The following is a 15544-nucleotide window of genomic DNA, read 5'->3' as shown; positions in this document are numbered from 1 at the left end:
ATTATTTTCCAAAAACAGGATGTCCTGAAGTGTATTATTCATCGATACCATAGCAATTTGCCAATGCTAACAATTTGTTATCGCAGCTATAAAAAGTCTTTCCCTGACTTTCTTATGAAGCTAATAAGACAAAAATAAAGCAGCTTATGAAACTAATAAGACAAAAATAAAGCAAATCGTGTTAGAGAAACTGCAAATCCCTCTGTCCTGAAGATGTTCCTTTGTCCTAAAGGTAGTTTTATCTTTGACTATTAAAAAAGTGCTGACACTGGAGACACTGTCCATAAATATTAAATAAAAATCTCTCTACAGAAAGCTTCACCATATCAGTAAGTACACACTTTCTATTAAGTTGTACAAGTCCCTGTGAATTAGCTGTTACTATAGAAACAATACCATATTAGAATGAGCACATTAATACAAACCTGCAATTTCTGTTGCAGCTGGCACTATTGTCTGAGCTGCTGTTATAGAAAATGAATCAACACCTTCTGACCAATCAGATTTGAGAATTTAACAATGCAAAGGATTTTTAAACTTGGTGTATTCTTACTAGCCATTTATATACAACATTGGTTTGTACATTGTAGATGTTCAGTTAGAGATTTCAGCTCATCTTTTTTATGCTAATTGTGTGTTTAACATCCACTACCAATCAGAAGTGTTAATTTCTGGACACAGGAAGCTAGTGGCTGGAGGTTTTTTGTTTAGTGAACTGTTTCTCAACCCAGCAGTGATTTTGATGTGTAAAAAAAAAAGAAAAAAAATCCTGGTACAGTTGCTGCATTGATACTTTTAACAACTAATAAAATGTTCACAGAATGCAGGTTTTATCAGTAACACTAGAGAGAAAGAGAGAGAGTGTGTGTATATATATATATATATATATATATAATGTGTGCGTGTATGTATGTATGTGTGTTTTCACCTTGAGCTGTAACCGTTTCCATGGACTCTGAATGCAACAGCAGAAAATTGCGTCAGTCAAGAAGAAGGCAAAATGACAATTTCTATTTCAGTCAGATAGACAAACAGTGGAACCTTGACTGGATTGAATGTGCTTGCTGCTCTGTACTGAAGAACGCTGTGACCTTATAAAGCTCTCAGAGAAAATCTGGAGCCAGCTAAGCCTGAATGACACTCAATCACTTCTCTCTCTTTCATTACTGGATTTAGATGATCCTCTAAAATTTATTTTACAGAAATGGTTACTTCCTAAAACTTTGTGATTCGTGTTGAAGTAATTAAAGGACCAACTGATGACAAAAAATGTGGTGAAAAAAAAAAAAAATATATATATATATATATATATATATATATATATATATATATACACACACACATATATACACACACATATATACACACAGTACTGTGCTGTAGAGCAAAGATGCCTTCAAAAATAATGAAATTGAATGTTTCTACATTAAAAAAATACTATGAAGAGCAGTAAACAGTAATACATGGAACAAAGTCAATATATGGTGTGACAATCCTTCGCTTTAAGCTGTAAGTGTTACTGAGCATCTTGCAGAAGCAGCCACAGTTCTTCTGGAGACTTTGACTGTCACACTTGCTTCTTATTTTTGCAGCAAAACCCAGCAACCTTCATTATGTTTTTTTTGTCTGAAAAGTGTCTCTTATGTAATATTGTGCTTTCTTTATTGACATAAAAACATTTTTCTGTAACATTTAATTTTGTGCTGGAAAACTAATGTTTGGAAATCTAAAATGTTTTTGTACTGAATCAATAATGTAGAAGTTGTAAAATAAAAATCTATAACAAAGTTTGTATTAAAAAAATAGGGTGCCTAAGACTTTTGCACAGTACTGTATATATATATATATGTATATATATATATATATATGAACAAATTTATCTAATAATACTAATAATAATAATAATAGGAAGAAGAAGAAGAATAGAGACTAGGGTCATAAAAATGTTACCAAGTGATCCTTAACCAGAATTATTATCTTATTATATGTAGCAATTATCTTATTATATAAATTATCCTATTATATATAGCAATTTAGTCAACATTTGTTGTTTCATAAATAAAATTTACTTAGTTATTTATGAGTATCAATAAATTATTGACATTGCCATTTATATCAAATACCTGCTGATGCTGTTGAATTAAAAAATTGAGTTTTTTTTTTTTTTTTTAAATAACTTAAACTAACATTTAAACTAACATTTGGTTATACAATGAATATAAGAAGTCTATACACCCTTGTTAAAATATGCAAGTTTTTGTGCTGGAAAAAATAATTTTGCCACCTTTAATATGATGTAGTAACCAACAAAATTCAAGTGAAAAACAAATAGAAATGTTTCAGGAGAAAAAAAGAAAAAACGAAAAAACTCACAATAACCTGGTTGCATAAGTGTGCACACCCTTTTATTATAGGGCATGTGACTGAATTATCAAGAATTAACAAATTACATTCAAACTATTAAAAAAACATTATTAACAATGTGATTCTGATTTTCTTGATTTTCTGATTTCTAGGATTTTCTTGTCTTCTTCTGGGTTTCATCTGATTTCTGGAGCCAGGGTCTGCAAAGAGCTTACAAAGCATGTCCAGGTTCTCACTGTTGAAAGGTATGGATCAGGAGAGGGGTACAAAAGAATTTTCAAAACATTACATGTACCATGGGACACCGTGAAGGCCATCATCTGCAAGTGGAGAAAATAGGGCACCACAGTGACATTAGCAAGAATAGGATGTCCCTCAAAAATTGACGAAACGTCAAGATGAAAACTTGTCAGGGAGGCTGGCAGGAGACCTACTGCAACATTAAAGGAGCCGCAGGAATATCTGGGAAGTACTGATCACTCCCTGCATGTGACAGCAATCTCTTGTATTCTTCCCATGTCTGGCCTGTGGGGTAGGGTGGCTAGATGGAAGCCCTTTCTCATGAAAAAAAATGTTATGTTTGACAAGACCAAGGTAGAACTTTTTGGAATAATTGAAGAGGACTGTGCATGGGAGATCCCTTCACAATTTTTAGATGTGGAGCATTTTTGCAAGGAAGAGTGGAATAAAATTGCCAAAACAAGACATGCTAAGTTGGTAGACTCTTACCCAAAAACACTGAGTACTGGATTCCAAGCAGAAGGTGCTTTAACAAAGTTTAACAACCAGGTTATTGTAAGTTTTTTCTTTTTCTCCTAAAATGTTTCTTTTTTGTTTTTCACTTGAATTTTGTTGGTTGCTATATTATATTGAAGGTGGAAAAAGATCTGGCACAAGAACCTGCAATTTTAACAGGGATGTATAGACTTTTTATATCCATTGTAGAATAGCAAGTACTGCTTTTGTTTGACTGCTGCCTTCCTGGAGAACTTTTTCTGCAGATTTTATATATATATATATATATATATATATATATATATATATATATATATATATATATATATATATATATATATATATATATATAAATAATCATACTATAGCAGAAGCATTACCTCAGTATAAATTATCGAATAATATAAAGATGGATATATAATATTAATATGTATTGTATTAACTGTAAATATAATCTCGATATTCATTTTTATAACATCAAATGACAGTGTGTACATTTTGTATACAGTGGGCTACAAATTTATTATATAAATTTATATATACAAATTGTTAAGCAGTTTATATGCAATTGCCTCAAACATAACTTTAAAATCCTGCATTTTTTGTAAGAAAATAATCAGGACTAACACCCATCAAGTAATAAAATGTCATTATATGGAGAGTAAATATGATTTACGGCAGTGAATTATTTTTTCCAAAAATCTATTTTCTTTTGTTTGCATGTCATCTTTAATGATAGTTGAGAGTCTGTTTTTTTTTTTTTCCATTCAGTTTTTATGCATGTTTCATAGCGTAACAGGCAGAATCTGTTTGACAATGATGTGAAAAGTATTAAAACATTATTAACTGGTTCTTACTTGTCTGTGCTTATTCCTTTATTCATTCAATTATAGAAACACAGAGTTCTCTTCTCAGCTTCCTCACTTTAGTCTCACATAAACTAAGGTGTTACTGCGTGATGGATTAGTAAACCTTTAATGAACATTTCAGCACAGATTGGATTTCTAATCACACTCTAATCTCTCCCAAATGCTCTCTCAATCATTTAAATGACTCAGCATTTTCTAATTGCTCCTCCATAAATTTTATCTTGTATTCTACACAATGTGATTTTCTCATCAAAACCGGACATCATTTTTACATACCGTATATCTTGGCTCTCAGTCTTTGGGTTTTACACTGAGTGTGTTTGAATTTGTTTGGAATATGTCAGAGATATAAATTTATTGAGCTGTTAAATATGGAAATAGCTCTGACGACACTAAGCATTGTGAGCAGTGTGAGAGAAATAGCATATTTATACATTATTATATCAGAGCAAGTATTGATACTTAGTCACTTACTAATTATATTGAGTGAAATGTCATATAGACACATGCATACTTTTACCTTAGAATTATAAATGTCACAAAATATAGAGTACATATCACTTATTACTATATATATATATATACACACACACACACACACACACATTCCTTTACTTGACAAATTCACCTTTACAATGTGGAATTTAAATTCAAATGTGCTAAAAGCTTCTACAGATCCGTAGTTATTAAGAATCAAAATGCATGCTCTAAATTATAGCAGATACTTTCGGACCTTTTATAATTACTTTGTCCTTATTAGGGGACATTTTACAAGCAAAGACTTTAACACTTTATTAATCCAGTCTGATCCCCTCTACACATGAACGTCATAATTCAGTTTTTATGTCAGACTCATTAAATTTCTTCAAACTTCATTAGCAGCTCTAAAATTAGAAACAAACAGAGACGAACCAGTGAAGTGTCGGACCCTGCGGTTAATGTGTATTTTGAGATGACAGCAAGTGAGGTGCCTTCAGTTTATGTACTGATTTAATTATGATGCCTGAGGACAATATGTAACTTTATTCAGAGGTGTGTGTGTGTGTGTGTGTGTGTGTGTGTGTGTATGGAGAGGAGTCTGGGATAACCCATTAGATGTTGCTGCTTCTGAATTTGAAAACTTAGGTTTTGACTGAATTGAAGTTTTCTGTCTATACCATACTTTGATATCTCTACTTTAAGAAACCATAAATATGTAGAAATATTCTTAGTAGGTTTATATACTTCCCTAGGATTTATGCAAAGATGACATTAGGCAGATAAGGAGTCAGTTTAACAAACGCACACAGCTGTAAAAATGCTGAGGCATGTTTTCATCATCCAGTGAATGTCATGTTTAGATCAAGCTGTTGGGTACATGTCATGGTGAAACACACATCAATTCCTAATCAAAGCCTAATCAATTCAGTCTCTCAATGGTCTAAATGGCTATCAGATTATTGGCAATGCACGTGAACTGTCTCTTACTCTGTAAAGATGGTAACAGAGTTGTAATGTTGGAGTTGTAATGCAGTTGTAATATTTGAATGCTAATTTTAAAAAAGCAAGTTTTTCCAATAGAACAAAAGTCAGCGATTATTTCAACGCTGATGTTTGGATGAGAACAAGTGAGGCGAATCCATGTTCTTTCACATTTTAAATGTCAGCCTTAAAATGCAATCTATATTCCATTAATTAGGTTTTTCACTCAGGAGAATTTCATACATATTTATTGAGCCATTCATTATGGCTCCACTGACTGCTGGCCTGGATGCTTTAAATTTAACTTCATCCTACCAGCTTCTACATGCCTTTAGAGGCCTACAAGCTGCTGCTCTTACCTTTCTGACATCCACAAGATGAGGCACACAAATTTCAAATCCTATATTCCTGAGAGGTTCCTATATTCCTATAACGTCCTGTGGCCCACAAGCTGGTGTCCCTGTCCTAAAACTTCACAACTTTCAGCATTACCTATACGGAACATCCTACCCCCTACTCCATCCAGATCCTACTCCTAAACTTCCTAAAATTAAATTCTCCTGCTATTCTGAGGCCACTAGCTTCTGCATTTATCTCATCCTAAGGGCTACAAGTAGCAGTGGCCTGTGAATATAGATTTTGGTCGAGGCAGGACAACAGTAATAACCTCAAGCAAATCAAGTGCGATAGCCTCTCGACTTAATTTTGCATATCCTCAAGCAAAATTAAGTTGAGAGGCTATAACACTTGACTTATGCTACATGCCACTCTCTAGTGAATTTTTAGAGTAACAGAGTCGACAACATACGATATACAATATAATCCATACAGGCTAGCAGCTTGTTTTGCATGCTTTTCAACCTGAACTTTTCAACTTGGTAGAAATTTTATAGATTATGCATTACTGTCATTACTTCGTTTTAGTATTCTGTACTGGTTAAGCCTTGAAGTTATTGTATGCATTAATAATTCAAACTGCTGAAGTGGAAAAATACAGAATGCATGTACCTCAGAAGCTGCTAAACCACAGTCTATCTAAAGTTCGTAGAAAGAATATTTCTTAGAAAGATTTGTGTTTTTAGAAAGGATGAAGTTCTTAGAAAAGACCGTGATCATCACATGAAGAGTGCATACAAAGGGCACGTATCAATAGGGGACTGAGATGCTGATCCTTGGCTGCTGAGCAGACTAGAATAAGGAAATTACACATCTGCCCAAACATACACCGAACACAAGGCGAGCACAATACACAAGGGTGTAAATGTAAGCTTGCATTCCTGTTTTCTTTGAAAGCACAAGTACGAGGATAAAAAGCCTCAAGCAGAGAGACTTACGCTCTGTCCTTCTTCTAATTCTGTACGAGAATTGAGCCCGTCTTGCAAGATGCTTAATAAACTTAGGATCTAACCTACCTACATGTGCAGTTTTGTAATTTTTTTTCCAAAATACTGCATTCAAGGTGATATGATTAACCAGACTTGCCAAGTTTAAGCAAAATGTCCAGCCCACCAACATCACAATGATCTGAAATTAGCAGACGTTGGAAAATGGACACACATGCTTCTTCTTTTTCTCAGCCTTTCTCTGCACGGGAAAGAAGATCACCATGGTGCTCACACATTTCTGATGTACAGATATTAAACACTCCATAATCCCGCTTTCCACTCTATCTTTGTAATACAGTATATCTTACAATAGAAATGGTTCTGTGTATCATAGACACACTGTTTACACTATGCCTTTGTTTGATTTATTTTTTTTTTTTTTAGATAACTTTGATTATTTGCTATAAAAGGTCCTGTCCTATGCTCCTCCCCCAAGCATGGGATAGCTTGATTCTAACACGAGTGGGCCTCTATTGGTGCTTGCTTGGTGTTTGCTATTCCCATTTTTGACCACTAGGTGCAATAATAACTGTATGGAGCTAAATGGGGCAGTAAACATGTTGCCCCATGATTGTGCAACATCCAGAAAGGTGTGCAAAACAATGGAACATCAGCTTGTATCTGTCAAATAGCAATCTTTTTTTAATCGTGGTCACTTAAAACAGATAATTTGTATTTCAAAGTAATTTAAATGTAAGGAGTTTGTGAATGCTGACTTAATGAACATTAATATTTGTTGAAAAGCTAAGGTTTTCTTCTGCTTTTCTGAAGCCCACTAGCTTCTTGAGGCCCTCATGCATCTCCTAATGCTTTTTTTTTTTTTTAATGCAAACAAGTTTGGAATCCTACAAGCCCCTGTCCCTACCTTTCTGATGACCCCAAGCTCCAACACCTACCTCCTTCAAACCTAGAAGTGTGTAGCCCTATGCTCCTGAGGTTCACTAGCTTACGTACTGTACATGTCTTATGCTGAAAAATACATGCTTCAACTCCTACCTTCCAATCTGTACCAGAAAAGCCCTATTAAATTATTATTGAATTAAATAGTAAAATTTTATACTGTATATTTTTTGTGTGTGTAGTAAGGTGGCATAGGATTGCCATCCTTATTCAATCCTGAGCTCAGATTACTGACTGCATCTTCTCCTGTGTTTTCTTCTGGGTTCCCCAGTCTCCTTCTAGCTCCCATAAACATGCTGGTAGGTGGAATGGGTATGCGACATTGCTGCCAGGGTGTGTGTGTGTGTGTGCATGTGTGTATGTGTGTTTGCGAATGAAGGAAAAATATTTTTATATGCTTTATCGTACTGGAACAAATTCCAGTATAATAAAGCTGACACTGGCCCCACAAGAAAGTCCTTTGTAGTGGCAAATAAAAGATTCTTATTTGTTGTTGTTTCTGATACCTAATAGACAAAAAAAAAATCTTAAGGTCAGATTTATTCCATTAACCTTATTTGCTCAGGATGACAGCACTTATCTACCTTGACAAAGTGTTTTGTTTGGAGACAAAAAGGAAGAAAAAGAACAGTCTTGCTTGACAGTGTTGACAGAGCAGTCATGCATTATTCATCTGGACGCAGTAGCTGAGTCTATTTCTTTTACCCTCCTTCTCTCTCTCTCTCTCTCTCTGTCTCTCTCTCTCTGTCTCTCTGTCTCTCACTCTCTGTTTTTGTATCTCTTCTCTTTCTTTTTTTTCCCCATCAAACTGTCAAACTGAACTGTTGGTCCCTTTGTAGGATCTTTAATTCCCCTGCTTGTTTGCTTGTTCTTGTAAAAAGCTAAATCAAACCGCCAGTCAGTCCAGATTTCAATTAAAGTCAAAGAAGCTGAGGTATAGGAAAAAGCATTTTGGTCATTCTATTCTGTAGATCTACAGAATGTACTTCATATTGTAGTTAATGAATAATATCAATTAAGATGTTTGTGTCTAAATATGCATAAAAATGGGTTTTGAATCTTATCCCACCCTCCACCTTCTAGCCTCTGTTACTTTCCCTGAATACAGCTATTATAAATAACATTTTTTTTGGTTAAATACGTTACTGTTTGATGTTATCAATTAAAATTATTATGATTTCAGATATAATGAACAATTAGATCTAAGAAGTAACATTACAATGTCACTCAAATGCACTGACTACTGTGACAAGTTAAAATGAAGCTCTTTCTGTCTACTTAATATAAAATGAAGGGAAAATGCAATTGAATTTAATAAAAAAAAAAGTTTCGGTTAAATAGTCATTTTGCCTTTTTAAAAAAATGCTTTATAGTATACAGTTATGTTGTTTCTAGCTGCTTGCATTCAAATATATTTAGCTTTGTTGGTTAAAAAAAAAAAAAAAAAAAAAAAAAAAAGATCCCAGAAGATATTGTTGGAAATTTTTGTACACCCAGACATGTTAGTTTGAATTTTACATCAAACATTTTAATCATTATCATTGATTTTACCTTTGTGTACAAGAAGACTATAGAAGTGAATTTCCCTGTGTCTAGCTTTTCCCCAAACAAACAGTTCACTACAGCAAAAGTAAACCAGCAAATGGTGGCACAGGAGCTCTCAGGAGTGCATTTGTTTCATTCTTGCTAATTTTCTGACCAATGATTTGTTGTTAAGAGCTTCATAAAAGCTTCATATTTTGGGCTTGGCCCATTTTTTGCCCAGGAGTGTACAGTTCACTAACTAATAGCAGATCAATATTATCAAAATCAATACCATATTTTTTAATATGAACCGTGTAAACTGGAATATGAGCAATTTCCTCAGAGGTGTTAGTAAATCACTAGCTCTGCACATGCATGGCTCCATTACCAATAATCCTTTTTTTCTGCTTAAATGTAAAATAATTAACTGCACTATTACTTGTGGGACTCATTCTATAACTATGTAGTATAAGAAGGCATGGAAAAGTGCCTATTGTACTTTTATACCTTGTACTGCAATGAGGTTCAATAGAAAGGAAGAATAATTATCCCACATTCAAATTCAACTACAATGTAGCATATCATAGCATTGTTTAGTCTTCCATCGGTGGGTTCCTCTCTTTCTGCTGCTTTGTCGATCCCCTCTGCAGATCTGCAGGAACAGCTCGATATTTCTTTGAACAGGCGCTTTCTGGATGAGCAAAATCAATAATGCCGCTTTTCACACCACATTCGTCTTCCTGTTTGCTTTTGCCTTATCAGCAATAGCAAAGACTTCCATGATGCACTGCACATAACCTCATAAACAATAAGGAACCTCTTAAAGGTTAAGCTATCCATTTATAAAGTTTGATATGATTAGCAATAGGCCAAAGAAATATATATAATGACAGAATACAGAGGAACACAAAACCTATATATTTAATATGTTTAAATAAATAAAGAATGTAAAAATCCAATTAAATTCTATTTTATCTGTATAGTAGTTTTAATAATAGACACTGTCATAAAGCAGCTTCACAGAAATCCAGGTGCAGATTTAGATCCATAATTAGACAGCCAGAGGTGACAGTGGCAAGGAAAAATCTTGAGAAAGAAACCTTGAGAGAAACCAGACTCAAAAGCAAACCCATCCTCTTCTACAATGAATACTGGGATTACAAATCTTTATAAATTATTACTCTTCTACTACTGTATACTATAAACATGTGTTGAAAGGATGTTTAGGTGTTTAGGATGGATGTGATCATCATAGTCTATAGTATCCAGGTGAGATTATCCACTGAAGAAAGGACCATCTACAGAAAAAAAAATCATTAAACCTGTATACCATGTATTCCACTGACACTGGGTCAGCAAGTAAATCACTTATTTTGATCACTTATAGAAGACAACTTTCATCTCCTCATTGATTGGCTTTACTTTATGTTCTCATTTTTGTAACATTGCTTTGTACTGTTGCTTAAGAGAAACTAAGCTCTTCAGAACAATTGTTGAAAGGTTAGGTCATTACTAAGATATGCCCGTTTAATATTGGCAAATGTCTATGTGATCACACATGATTGATGCCTCATCTTCCTCTGAAAATCCAAGAGAGCTCTGTGTTCAATAATGCAAAATTTGACCGGATTTTAGGAAAATCTTCGCTTCAGTGCCTTTTCTCAACTGTCAATCATGTTTTGCAACTCGCCTCAAAGGAATGTGGCATCTGTTCGGCTGTCGGGTGGATTTCGGCTTGACTAGCCATGCATTTGCTCCGTTTCTGTCTGCCTCTCTCACTCCCACCATTTTGTAATCTCAACAGACTCATTTCCAATTATGTCAACAGCAATCAAATGCCTGATTTAACCCCAATGACACAGTCATCATCCAATTATTCAGTGGCTTAAATGCAAAAGGGATGGGAATGGATGGAAAAAGACTTGTAATTGGTACTTCTTTCTGTGATATAGTTCTTATGATGTCAATTTGTATATGCTGTGTGTATTTACTGACCCAGTAATGTGACATTTTACATTTTAACTGTCAGTAAAATGAACATCAGCATAGAGTCATTTAGCTACCTAGAAAGTTTTTGCTAGTGTTACATGATTATATGATTTACCTGGTATAACTAGTGTAACATGGAGAGCTCAAAATAGCCTTCCATACATGAACAGTGAATCAAATCTCTCTATCCTCTGAGAGTCTGTACAGATAAATAAATATATATTGAAAAAGGCTTCTGCAGTTTTCTTTGGCTATAGGGAGTGTGTACAGGAATGAGCTTGCAGGCTTTTGGGAATTTGTCTATAATGATAAGTGTGGTAGTGTAGCCCTCGAAGGAAATCAGCGATAAAAATCTATAGCAATATGAGTTCACATGCAGCGTGGGACTGGCAGGCCCTCAAGCAGCTCAGCAGGAACCTGTCTTGATGTTCTGGACTGGGCACAGACTGTAAAGATTTTGATGAAATTGTTTACATCAGTTGTTAAGGACGGCTGCCAGAATTTGTTCCTCACTGATGCTGAGGTGCACCGAATGCTTGGATGCCAAGAACCGAGTGATGTGTGAATAACAGAGTGACCTACTGAATAAAATGGCTGCCAAAAGACATGGGAAAAGACTAGGTTTTTGTGGGTGGACAATCTGGAGGTTTTGAGGACTCTGTTCTAGGAGTCATCCTGCTTTGCTATTCTTAGAGCCAGTCCTAGGTGAATGTAAAGGGAAATTTGGTGAAGAACAATGCTGAGCACATCTTACAAGGTTTTAACTGCTTAGCAGATTTGTCATACGCTGGATTTCTGTGATTAGTCAGGATGAGGAATTGTTGTTGTGCTCCCTCAAGCCAGTGCCTCCATTCTCCCAAGGCAGACTTAATGGATGAGATTTCACAATTACTGTTCACAATAATGTCTTTCAGAAGGATTTATCTTGTGTAGAAGAAGGTTCAGGGATGACATTTAGCAGAACTTTCATGGAACTAGGGATGTAATGCAATGCAATCTGTATCACTATCTGTATCTGTTTAGCACTCCAAATATTCGGAAATTTACATTAAATATAAACCCCAACACTGTGCTTTCAGCACTGGAAATAAAATCCAGAGGTAGAACTGCCAGTGCTGTCAGCATGATCTTCGAATTCTGGCTCTGACAGTTCCTCAACCTCAGCCACATCACTCAAGAGATGTGCATGGAACTGATTTTTAAATCCCATTTGCCCAGTTATTATTTTTGTTTGTACCTGCTCATGAGTTTAGGTGGTTATTTCCCCCAAATATAAACAAATTAATAGCCTAATATAAATCACCTTAGTCTTGCTAAATATGGTCTTGGTTTGTTAAAGTAATGTTTGTATTGGCTTTTCTTTTTGCATGCACAGTGTTTGATAAGAAGTAATTCCTTCTGGCAGAGCTATGCACTGGTTAACCTGGGCTGTAGTGCAGGGCTGTTGGTAAAAGAGGGCCTCCGAATGAATCAAAACCTATGATTGGTTTGATTTGCTTAGTTGTACATTGGGTTTGACAGTGAGAAAGAATGCAGGTGCAGTCATGTGGGCTTTTGATATTAGCTAGCTAAATGTCAGAATGTCAGATAACAGAAAATATGATAGCAAAATATACAAAAAAAAAAAAAAAAGCATTTAGAGAGTGGATTTGACCTAGATTTTTGTGAGGTGAATGTTTCAATCCTGTCGACATTACTTCTGAAAGGTAAAGATCTAGAAGTGTGATGCTAAGCTCATTGCTTTGTGTCTCTTTTACTGTATGAAAGTTAGTATCATATTCTGTCATTCAGATATTTCTGGTCAAAAGCACACAAATGGCATGCCAATCTATTGTAAGGCTACGTGATTTGAATGTGACATTAAAAGGAGAACTAACTATACCTGTTTGATCAAGTCAGGACACTCCTGATTCAGAATTAGTAAAACATTTTCTCCTTCTGATATATGTGTTGATATATCATCACATATATCGGGATCTTTACTAAAGTGCAGCATACAAGAAAAGGTGAAAAGTTTGACATTAGCAACAGCCTGGTTCCAGAAGGGATCTTGCTGTATAAAAGCTATGAACTGCATGCTGCTTAAACCAACTACTGCAAACTGATGTCATTAGAACAGTAGCTCCAAAACTAGTTGTTCTGCCTTCTACAATACCCATTAGTTGGGCATATTTACTGTAAACTCATATTTGTAATGAACGTGTAATGGGTTTTTAAATAATAATTGCTACTACAGTCATAAAATGTCTGCTAATCCCATTTTACCATGATATTTTCTGTAAGGTTGACAATGCTACTCTAAAACAAGTAGTACAATATTGTGCACCTTGTGCAGATTAAACTACACCTCAGCGCACCTTTGGGCATTTTCACACTTTCTTTTGTGTTGTGGGAATGCTGTCATAAGGCTGACAATGCTCTCTCTCTCTCTCTCTCTCTCTCACTTTTTTCCTTCTGATAAATAATTTGCTCACCTTTTTATTTGTGTCTTGTAATGGCTATTACTTATTACTTTAAGCTTTAAGCTTTTCTTTTTTTATGTGGGGACATATATACACAGATACATACACATTCATATACATACGTAACTTATGCAGACATTGTTAGGAAAAAGGAAGTAGAGGACAAAGGAGGAAGAAAATAATGTAAAGAGGGGAGAGACAGAGGGAAAAAAAACATCCATGCATACATCCGGTCAGCCAGTCATGTGGGATCAGCACAGAGCACCGGATTACGCAGACTCAGATCAAGAGCCCCACCCAACGTCCACACCAAACACCACAAAGTGGAGGGAAAGGGCAGAGCCCGCAGGCACACTCGCGGTATTAACCGCCAGTGCCAGACAGGTCAACCTGACATCCCCCCAAAAAAGGAAGCATTTCTTTAGGGTTTTACATAGTGGTCAACAATTGGGGAGGCTGCATGCTAAAATAATCAGATTGACCAAGCTGGTTGGGATCTCAGAGAGCATAGAATCAGAATCAGAATCAGAATTAGCTTTATTCGCCAAGTGTGTGCGCAGACACCCAAGGAATTTGTTGTGGTTTTCTTTAAGGTGCTCTTGGTACATACATACATATCTTACATGAGAACAAAAAACATTTAAATAGTAAGACTTAACAATAAAAAAAAATAAAAATAAAAAAATAATAATGTGTATGAATCTGGAACAGAAGATTTATGTACAGATTTGTGCATTATTTACTTTATATACAGCTGTATAAATAAAGAGATATGCATATGCATTTACATAATACTTGAGAAAGAGGTAGTAATTAGAGATGGAGGATGAATTACAGAAATGAATTATAGAATAAAAAAACACAGGTAATGATTCCTGTGTTAGCTGTTTAAGCTGGAGATGGCATGGGGGAAAAAACTGTTTTTATGCCTAGATGTTCTAGTGCACAGAGATCTGTAACGTCTGCCTGAAGGGAGGAGTGCAAACAGGTTGTGGCCGGGGTGAGAGGGGTCTGTGATGATGTTAGCTGCCCATTTCTTCACTCTGGAGTTGTACAAGTCCTGAAGGTTGGGCAAGTGCACGCCAATGATCCTTTCTGCTGTCCTAACAGTCGGTTGCAGTCTTCTTATATCTGATTTGCTGGCTGACCCAAACCAGACAGTTATAGAAGAGCACAGAACCGACTCAATAACAGCTGAGTAAAACTGTGTCATCTGCACCTGTGGCTTTTTCAGTTGACGAAGGAAGAACAACCTCTGCTGGGCCTTTTTCACAATGGAGTCAATGTGAATGTCCCACTTCAGGTCCTGAGAGATGGTGGTGCCCAGGAACTTGAATGACTAGTACCCCAAACTTGAGGTTGATGGGTCACAATAGTAGACCACATCAGGCTGCAGCTCCCGTTAGACCATATATGACCCGTCCAGAACCAACACCCATGCCGCGACCAAGGCCGCAGAGATCATACCCCACCCCAGCCCCCTCCGGCATTGGATATGAACACAGCCCAAGGCTCCAGACCGCATCAGCCGGACCCACCACACCGCACCACCACCACACAATCGACCAACCAGATCACCACACAATTGCACAAGGCACCCCCTTTTATCTGGAAGGGGAGAGAAATGAAAGCAGGAGGGAAAAAATAAAATAAAATAAAATAATAATGAATATATAATATAATATAAATAATTAATAAATAACTGGAGATTAAATATATTGAATAAATTAAATACATTAGATAATTAATCTATGTGAGTAGTATAAATAGTATGAATCAGTGATATAAATCTTACTGTTTAATCTTTTATAGAGTTGTTGAAATTTGCGTGGCTTCCGTCCAGGGTATCTGATAT

Source organism: Pangasianodon hypophthalmus, chromosome 22 (genome assembly GCF_027358585.1).
Source record: "Pangasianodon hypophthalmus isolate fPanHyp1 chromosome 22, fPanHyp1.pri, whole genome shotgun sequence".
In the NCBI taxonomy this organism is placed as follows: Eukaryota; Metazoa; Chordata; class Actinopteri; order Siluriformes; family Pangasiidae; genus Pangasianodon; species Pangasianodon hypophthalmus.
This window is presented reverse-complemented; position numbering follows the sequence as displayed.